This window comes from Elephantulus edwardii, unplaced genomic scaffold, assembly GCF_000299155.1.
Source record: "Elephantulus edwardii isolate Elephantulus edwardi_28Jun2011 unplaced genomic scaffold, EleEdw1.0 scaffold00111, whole genome shotgun sequence".
Classification (NCBI taxonomy): Eukaryota; Metazoa; Chordata; class Mammalia; order Macroscelidea; family Macroscelididae; genus Elephantulus; species Elephantulus edwardii.
In genome coordinates, this window is record NW_006399861.1 from 11,096,527 (window position 1) to 11,104,079 (window position 7,553).

General features: G+C 38.5%; 1 pseudogene; it reads right to left on the reverse strand.

Moving 5' to 3' along the window:
* Positions 1 to 6,687: 6,687 nt before the first annotated feature.
* LOC102846940 lies at positions 6,688 to 7,470 on the reverse strand (annotated as a pseudogene).
* Between the last annotated feature and the right edge of the window lie 83 nt (positions 7,471 to 7,553).

Sequence of the window (7,553 nt, forward strand, 5' to 3'; positions counted from 1 at the left end):
GTTATCCATCCATCTTTTTCTTGTGGAGGCCCTGTAGGAGTCTGTAAACTGTTGAAATGAGACCCTCACCTGAAATGGTAGTGTTGTTGTTGTTATGTGCGGTCGATTTGCTTGTGACTCATAGCGACCCTATGTACAACAGCCCTAAACTCTGCTCTGTATTGTGCCAATCGCACTGTCTCTGATACACCCATCCCAATTACCCCAGTCACTGAATCAATCCACCTCATAGAGGGCCTTCCTCTCCTGTGCTGTCCCTCCACTCTCCCATGCATGATGTCCCCCTCCAAGGACCAGTCCCTCCTCACAACATGTCCAAAATATGTCAGATGAAACCTCAGGATCCTTGCCTCCAAGCAGCAGCCCAGTTTAACCCTCTCCAGAATTAATCAGTTTGTTTTCTTAGCAGTCCATGAGTACCCTCAATATTCTTCTCCAATTCCACAATAAGGGATGTATCTTTCACTTTTTCTGTAAAATGCTTGTCTGTTGGATACTTCTCTAAATCTGAACATTCAGATAAAGACAGACTAGGAAGAAGGATTGGCCATCCACTTAAGAAATAGCAGGCCTCTGAAAACCCTATGTACAACAGAAATGGTATTACCAAATGTTTTTTCCCCCCAACCAGTAGGTTTTCTTTTCAATCTGCTGGAAAATACTTTTTTATGCACACAGGGATTCAATCTTTAGAAGGTCCCATACATCAATTTTATCTTTTTCAGACTGAGCATTTCTGACTGTATTTGGAAGTCTCTATACCATAGACTAGGCTATCTAAGCTTGATCCCAATTTATTTGTGACAAATTTTATGGTTTGGGGCCTCTGATCCATCTTGAATTGACTTTTGTATATGGTGTAAGATGTATTTTAGCTTTCTGCAGGTAGTATCGCAATTTTCCCAGCGTCATTTGTTGAAGAGGTTGTCATTTCCCCATTTGATAGGTTTTATTTCCTTGTTGAATATCTGTTGACCATAGATAGCTGGGTCCATTTCTGGGTTCTTAATTCTGTTCCATTGGTCTATGTGCCTGTCATTGTACCAGTACCATGCTGTTTTAGATAGGTAGTAATAAGTTTTGAGGTCAGGGAGTGCTATGACTCCCACTTACTTTTTGTTTTTTAGAAGTGGTTTGCTTATTCTGGGTTTCTTTCCTCTCCAAATAAACTTGAGAATTTCCCTTTCGATCTCATTAAAAAATGAGTTTGGTATGTGGATTGGGATTGCGTTGAACATGTACATTGTGTTTGGTAGGTTTGTCATTTTCACAATATTGAGTCTTCCTATCCATGAACAGGGAACCATTTTCCATTTCTTTAGGTCTTTTTATTTATTGTCTTGCAGAAATGTTCTTCGTACAAGTCTGTTGTGTCATTTGTGGTTGGCTATTGAAAAGCAATGACATCAATCTGGAGACTAAGTTGCGCCCGATCCAGACCATAGTCCTCACAATTGTTTGTTATGCATCAGAGAGCTGGACAATAGAAAAAGAAAAGATGCCTTTGAACTGTGGTGCTGGAGAAGAGTGCTGAATATAGCATGGGCTTCCAGAAGAATAAACAGGTTCATTCAGGAGAGGGTGAAACCAGGCTGCTCCTTGGAGACAAGGACCCTGAAGCTTTGTCCAACATACTTTGGGCATGTTACAAGGAGGATCCAGTCCTTTGAGAGGGACATCATGCTAGGAAGGGTGGAGGGATGATGCAAAAGAGGAAGACACTCAATGAGATGGATTGATTCAGTTACTGAGGTAATGAGGGTAGGTGTGTCAGAGACAATAAAGTTGGCACAGGATAGAGCAGGTTTCAGGGCTGTTGTACATAGGGCCACTATGAGTTGCAAGCAACTCAACGGTACATAACAACAACATTGTAAATGGTATTGCTTTCTTGGTTTCCTTCTCTGAGTTCTCTTGGTAACTGTAGAGTAATCCCAACTGATTTTTAAAATATTGATCTTATATCCTGCCACTCTACTAAGTTGATCTACTAGCTCTAACATTTTTTTGTTGTTGAATTCTTGGAGTACACTATCATATCTGCATATAGCAATAGTTTAACCATCTCTTTGTCAATATGGCTGCCTTTTATTTCCTTCTTCTGTCGTATTGCCCCAGCGAGTACTTCCAATACAAAATTGAATAAAATTGGCAACAGTAGGCATCCTTGACTGATCCCTAGTTGTATCACTTAATAATTTCACCAGAAGTACTTTAGAGTTCCATTCTCTCCACATCCTCTCCAACACTTATTCTTGCTGTCCTGTTAAATTCTGCCACTGCTACAGGGATGAGATGGTATTTCATTGGTTTGATTTGCATCTCTCTGATTACCAGTTATTTTTGAGCACTTCTTCAGGTGTCTGTTGACCATCTAAATGTCATCCTCTGTGAAGAATCCTGTCATGTCATTTGCTCATTTTGTGACTGAGTTATCAGTCTTTTATTTGGGGAAGTCCTGTAGTCTTCTGTAAACTTTAATTATGAGATACTTATCCAAAATGTTGTTACCAAATTATTTTTCTCCAGTCTGGAGAATACTGTTAGGAAAAGATTTTTTTATTCACACAGGAACTTTATTTTTGGAATGTCCCATTTGTTGCTTTCATCCTTTCCTCACTGTACATTTCTGGCTATATTTGCAGGTTTATTTATGCTGTAAGATAAAAACTTCTAAGTTTGGTACCATTTTGTCTTTTACGACAGTTATGGTTTAGGGTTTTACCTCTACCTTAAATTTATTTTGTGTATGGTATGAGATGTGGATCCTGTTTGTTTTCTGCAGGTACACATACCTTTGTTAAAAGAGGTGGATGGTTTCCCATTTGATACGTTTTGTTTTCTTGTCAAATACCAATTGACAATAGGAAGACACATTTGATTAATGGGTTCTTGATTCTATTCTATTGGTCTCTGTGTCTGTTTGGGTACTACAGCTTTGTAGTATATTTTGAGATCAGGGAGTGCTATGCTTCCCACTTCATTTTTATTTTTCAGAATATCTTTGCTTATTCACAGTTTCTTTCCTTTCTAAATAAACCTGCCTATTGTCTTTTCTATCTCCTTGAAGAATGAGTTTGGTATCTATAGTGGGATTGCACTTAACATGTAGATCGTTTTTGGTAGGGTTGTCATTTTCACAATGTGGACTCTTCCTATTCATGAGCAGAGATTATTTTTACATTTAATTAGGTCCCTTATTATTTCTTGTAAGAGGGTCCTGTTAATTTCCCTTATAAAGGTCATTTGTATTCCCAATTAGGCTTATTTCCAAGTTTTCCCTCTTGTGATTGGCTATTGTAAATGGCACTGCATTCTTAGTTGCTGTAGAGAAATTCTACTGCCTTTAAAAAAATATTGATCTTATATCCTACCACTCTACTAAATTGGTCTACTATGTCTAAGAGTTTTTGTCTTGAGTCTTTAAGGTTTTTGGTGTATAATATCAGTGTCTGCAGATAGTGACAATGTCACCACCTCTGCCAAATTACCTCTTCCTCCCTCCCTTCTTTTGTCTTATTGCCCTAGCAAGTAGTTCCAATATAATATTGAATAGGAGTGTTGATAGTGAGCATCCTTGCCCAGTTCCTGATCACAAGAGAATGTCTTTAGTCTTTCTCCATTGAGAATGATGGCTCTTGGTTTTGCAGATACAGAGCATTGAAACACTGTATGGTTCAAAATCTGGAAGGGTGGATGCCAGGGATGCATCCTGTCTCCATACCTTTTCAATCTATATGCAGAGCAGATCATCCGGGAGGCTGGTCTCTATCAGGAGAAACGTGGCATCAGGATTGGAGGAGGATTCATCAAAAACCTGAATTATGCAGATGATACAACCTTGCTTGCTGAAATTGAGGAGGACCTGAGGCACATGCTGCAGATAGTCAAGGACTGTAGTCTTCAATATGGATTGAAGCTCAACATCAAGTATTCAAATTCATACTGTTTTTCAAAATGAAATTTCAGAGGATTTATAGGCTTAGTTGGATGTTGTAGACAATAGGTGCCTTTTGAAAAAAATAATAGGACACCTCTTTATGAATTTACTAAGTCCTCTTGTGGGAACCTAAACATGAACAGGATTGTGTCACCTGGCTTCCGTAACCTCTTTCCCTAGGCATCCAGAATAAATAAACCCGTTCTATCTGAGGACACCAGTGTTTTTCAGTCAGCTGATTAACATTTTATGAGATTCCATCGGATTACTATTTACTACTACATCAAGGGTGACTATGATTGTCTTATATCAATTAGGGACCACTCTCAATATCTCAGATATATTAAGAGACTCACATTGAGAAACCTGTCTTAATACCATCGGGGTTTTTTTTTGTTTTGTTGTGGCTGTATCTACACACACACACACACACACACACACACACACGTTGTTGTTGTTAGGTATCCTTGAGTCACATCTGACTCAGTGACTGAGTCAGTTCCGCAACTGCTCCCAGAGAAAAAGATGGACAATTTCCTCTCATGTGATGCCTCTGAAAACTTACTGGAGGGTCAGCTAAGTCAGTTCTGACTCAACAGCAATGAATGAGGGAGAAGGTATGTATATAAACAAGCAAGACAAGTGTTGTGTGTTCATGTAGGGAGTTCTGGTGGCCAATGGGTAAGGAGCCACGATGCAAACCTGAAAGCATGCGATTTGAATCCACTAGCTTACTCCATGGGAGAAAAATGGACATTCTTCCCCTGGGTAATTTGCTGTCCTTGAAAACCTGCCAGAGGGTCAGCTATGTGTCAGTTCTGACTCCATGACAGTACATAACAACAATTAAAAACGTTTTTAAGAAAAAATTGTTTTGAAGCTGACATTCACTTCCAAAATAGCTTGCCTCTGGAAACTCTAAGTTATAAAGTGTTCAGGTCTTTCATTCATAGGGTTGCTATGAATCATCTATGATTCGACGGCACCTAATAACAACACTATTTTGATTACATATGTTCAGAAAATGCAGCTTTTAAAATCCAACGTGAATTTCAGATTCATGTGCAGACTTAAAAATGTTGTCAAGATGAGAAAGGCTAAAGGAAATTCACTGCTCCTATGTTTTTCAGTGGTATTTGGAGAAGGAATAGAGGAAGATGCCAGCACTGCTATGTAAATCTTCCCTACATCACTGGAAATTGTTTCCTTCTTGCCAGATGTTGTAGCCCCAGGTCCAGGGAAGCAGCAATGGGTACCAGAAGCAGGAGTGATGCTAGAGCAAACAACTGTAACAATTAACTTGTATGCAAGAAATCCCAAAGGTCTGATGGTATGGATGGTACCTATACCCCATCTGGCAAAAACAGAGTTAACAGTGAACACTATTGTCTAGTGGCTGAGATAGCCCACTGGAGGTGTACCTATGTAACCCTAACCAACAGGAATGAGAATAGACTAAAGTACTTGCCAGATTTATTGGTCTTGCTACCTGCCATGTGGTCTTGGAAAGCATGAAACTTGATGTCCCTTCCCTAGGTAGAAAAGTTAGGGTAAAAGACAATGATAAATAAGAGGAAGGAGAAGTAACGGATGAGGGTAAAGGAATGACTAAGTGGGTCATACTGCAGGGGGAAAATAACATTATATTACTACCTGGAGAGAGACTCAAAGCAAGAGAATAATTTTCTCCAGATAAATGAGAGAGATCGGAAAAGCAAAAACAAGATATATTTAATGGTTTAAAATATGTATTAAAAGGTATGTGTTTACTTGAAAGTACTTGATGGATGTTGGTGTTTTTTTTCTGTTATATTGTAAAAATGAATCCTGATTGTTGTAATTCAAGATATATTGTAAAAATATACACTGAATGTTATAATTTCAAATTATATTCTAAAAATAAATATGAAAAACATATAATGTTTAAAAAGTGTTGTTAAGGTTCAGCATACAGATTGATCAGATATGGAGAAAGGATACAATCCTTTTTTTTTTGTTTTCCAGAATTGGCTTTATTTTGCAGTACAGAAATCATTTGGAGCCATTCTGAGAGAGGCATCACTAAAGCTTAGGGTATGTCAAATCAATACTGCATTGCAGCTTGGTCCAGTGAAGACGCCACCCCTGGGATACAAAGATGCTTCGACTGTTCACCTGCTTGATGATAAGTTCCTTTACCCTTTTCTCTCATCAGTTTTATTAGATTAAAACTGTATGGAGCCATTAGTCAGAAAAGCTTCCCCCAAATGACCCCCTAAATCAGGAGTTTGGTTAGAATTCTGTGCCCACATAGACCAAATTTGTGGCTAAGCAATTTGGGCACTGTCTTAATACCTGAAATGACACCAAATGTAGTGACATGGAAAACATTAGGAATACTGTCTGACCCATAATAACAGAATGTTAAATTTAGAATCTCCTTTATGTTAAGAGCACATGGCACACAAATGTACTGATACAGCTCTTGAACAGCAGAAGCACATAACTGCAAAGGCTACACTGATTAAAATATATAAATACTGTATCAGGATCTCTGTTATCAGTATCACAATGTTTAAAAACTGATTTCTGGCAGAGGCAGGGGTGTTACTTGTTAAACAGAATATGGTAACTGGCCAATTCTGAACAGCCACTCCATGAAAAGAGATAAAAGGGGGAGGGATATTTTATTGGTGTAGTACTCTCTCCAATCTTTCAGTTTTGATTATAAAAGCAGGCCTTAGAATATTGATTTCATACAATATGCATTATTTGCCAAATTTCAAGTACTGCTGTTAGTCTTCTCCATAGATGTCATTTTTCTTGCGCTTCATTTCTTCAAAGTCAAACTCTGATCCCGTCATCCTTTTATAGATGTCTTTAATGTCATCGCAGGTTGTCTCAAAGTGAGTTGTAGCATCATAAGTGCGGGAAATAAAAATCTGGCTTTCTGTTCCCAAATCTACTGGTACAAGGAGGTCACTGATACTTACAAATTTCTGTTCAATTGGTTCCAAGAGTTCCAAAGCTGGTCTGATTTCTTTCTCTGGTCCCTTGGTTTCCACAGTTGTACCAACTATGGCGATATATTTTCCTTGTGCTGCCATATTGTGTGCAGAAGAAATCATGCAAACATAGATAACTGATTTTCGATTCACTTGGTTCTGTGGAATAATGATCTGGCATGAGTTGGCATCACTGGTATTCTTGATTGGGTGACTTAGGATACATATAACTCTTATCACTTGGCCCACCTTCTGTACACTATCTTTTACATAACTGGGATCACAGATGAGCTGCTTACAACGAGCAATCTCTCTTTCAGATTTTACACCCACCACTTTTCCATTTTCCACAATGATTTCTTCAATTGGCTTATTCAACATGTAGGTACCTCCATAAATTGCACTTAGCCTTGCAAATCCTTGTGGCAGTTCTCCAAGGCCATAAAGTGGATAAAGGTATGGGCTTCTGCCATATCTTGCCAAAGACTCACTGTAAAGTTTAATCCTATTAATGGTTTCAAAACATGGCTGATCTACTATGCACATCCAAAAACTTCTCCAGTAGGGTAAAAAGGGAAGCCACTGACTGGGAAAAAGTATTCGGTAATAACATATCAGATAAGGGACTT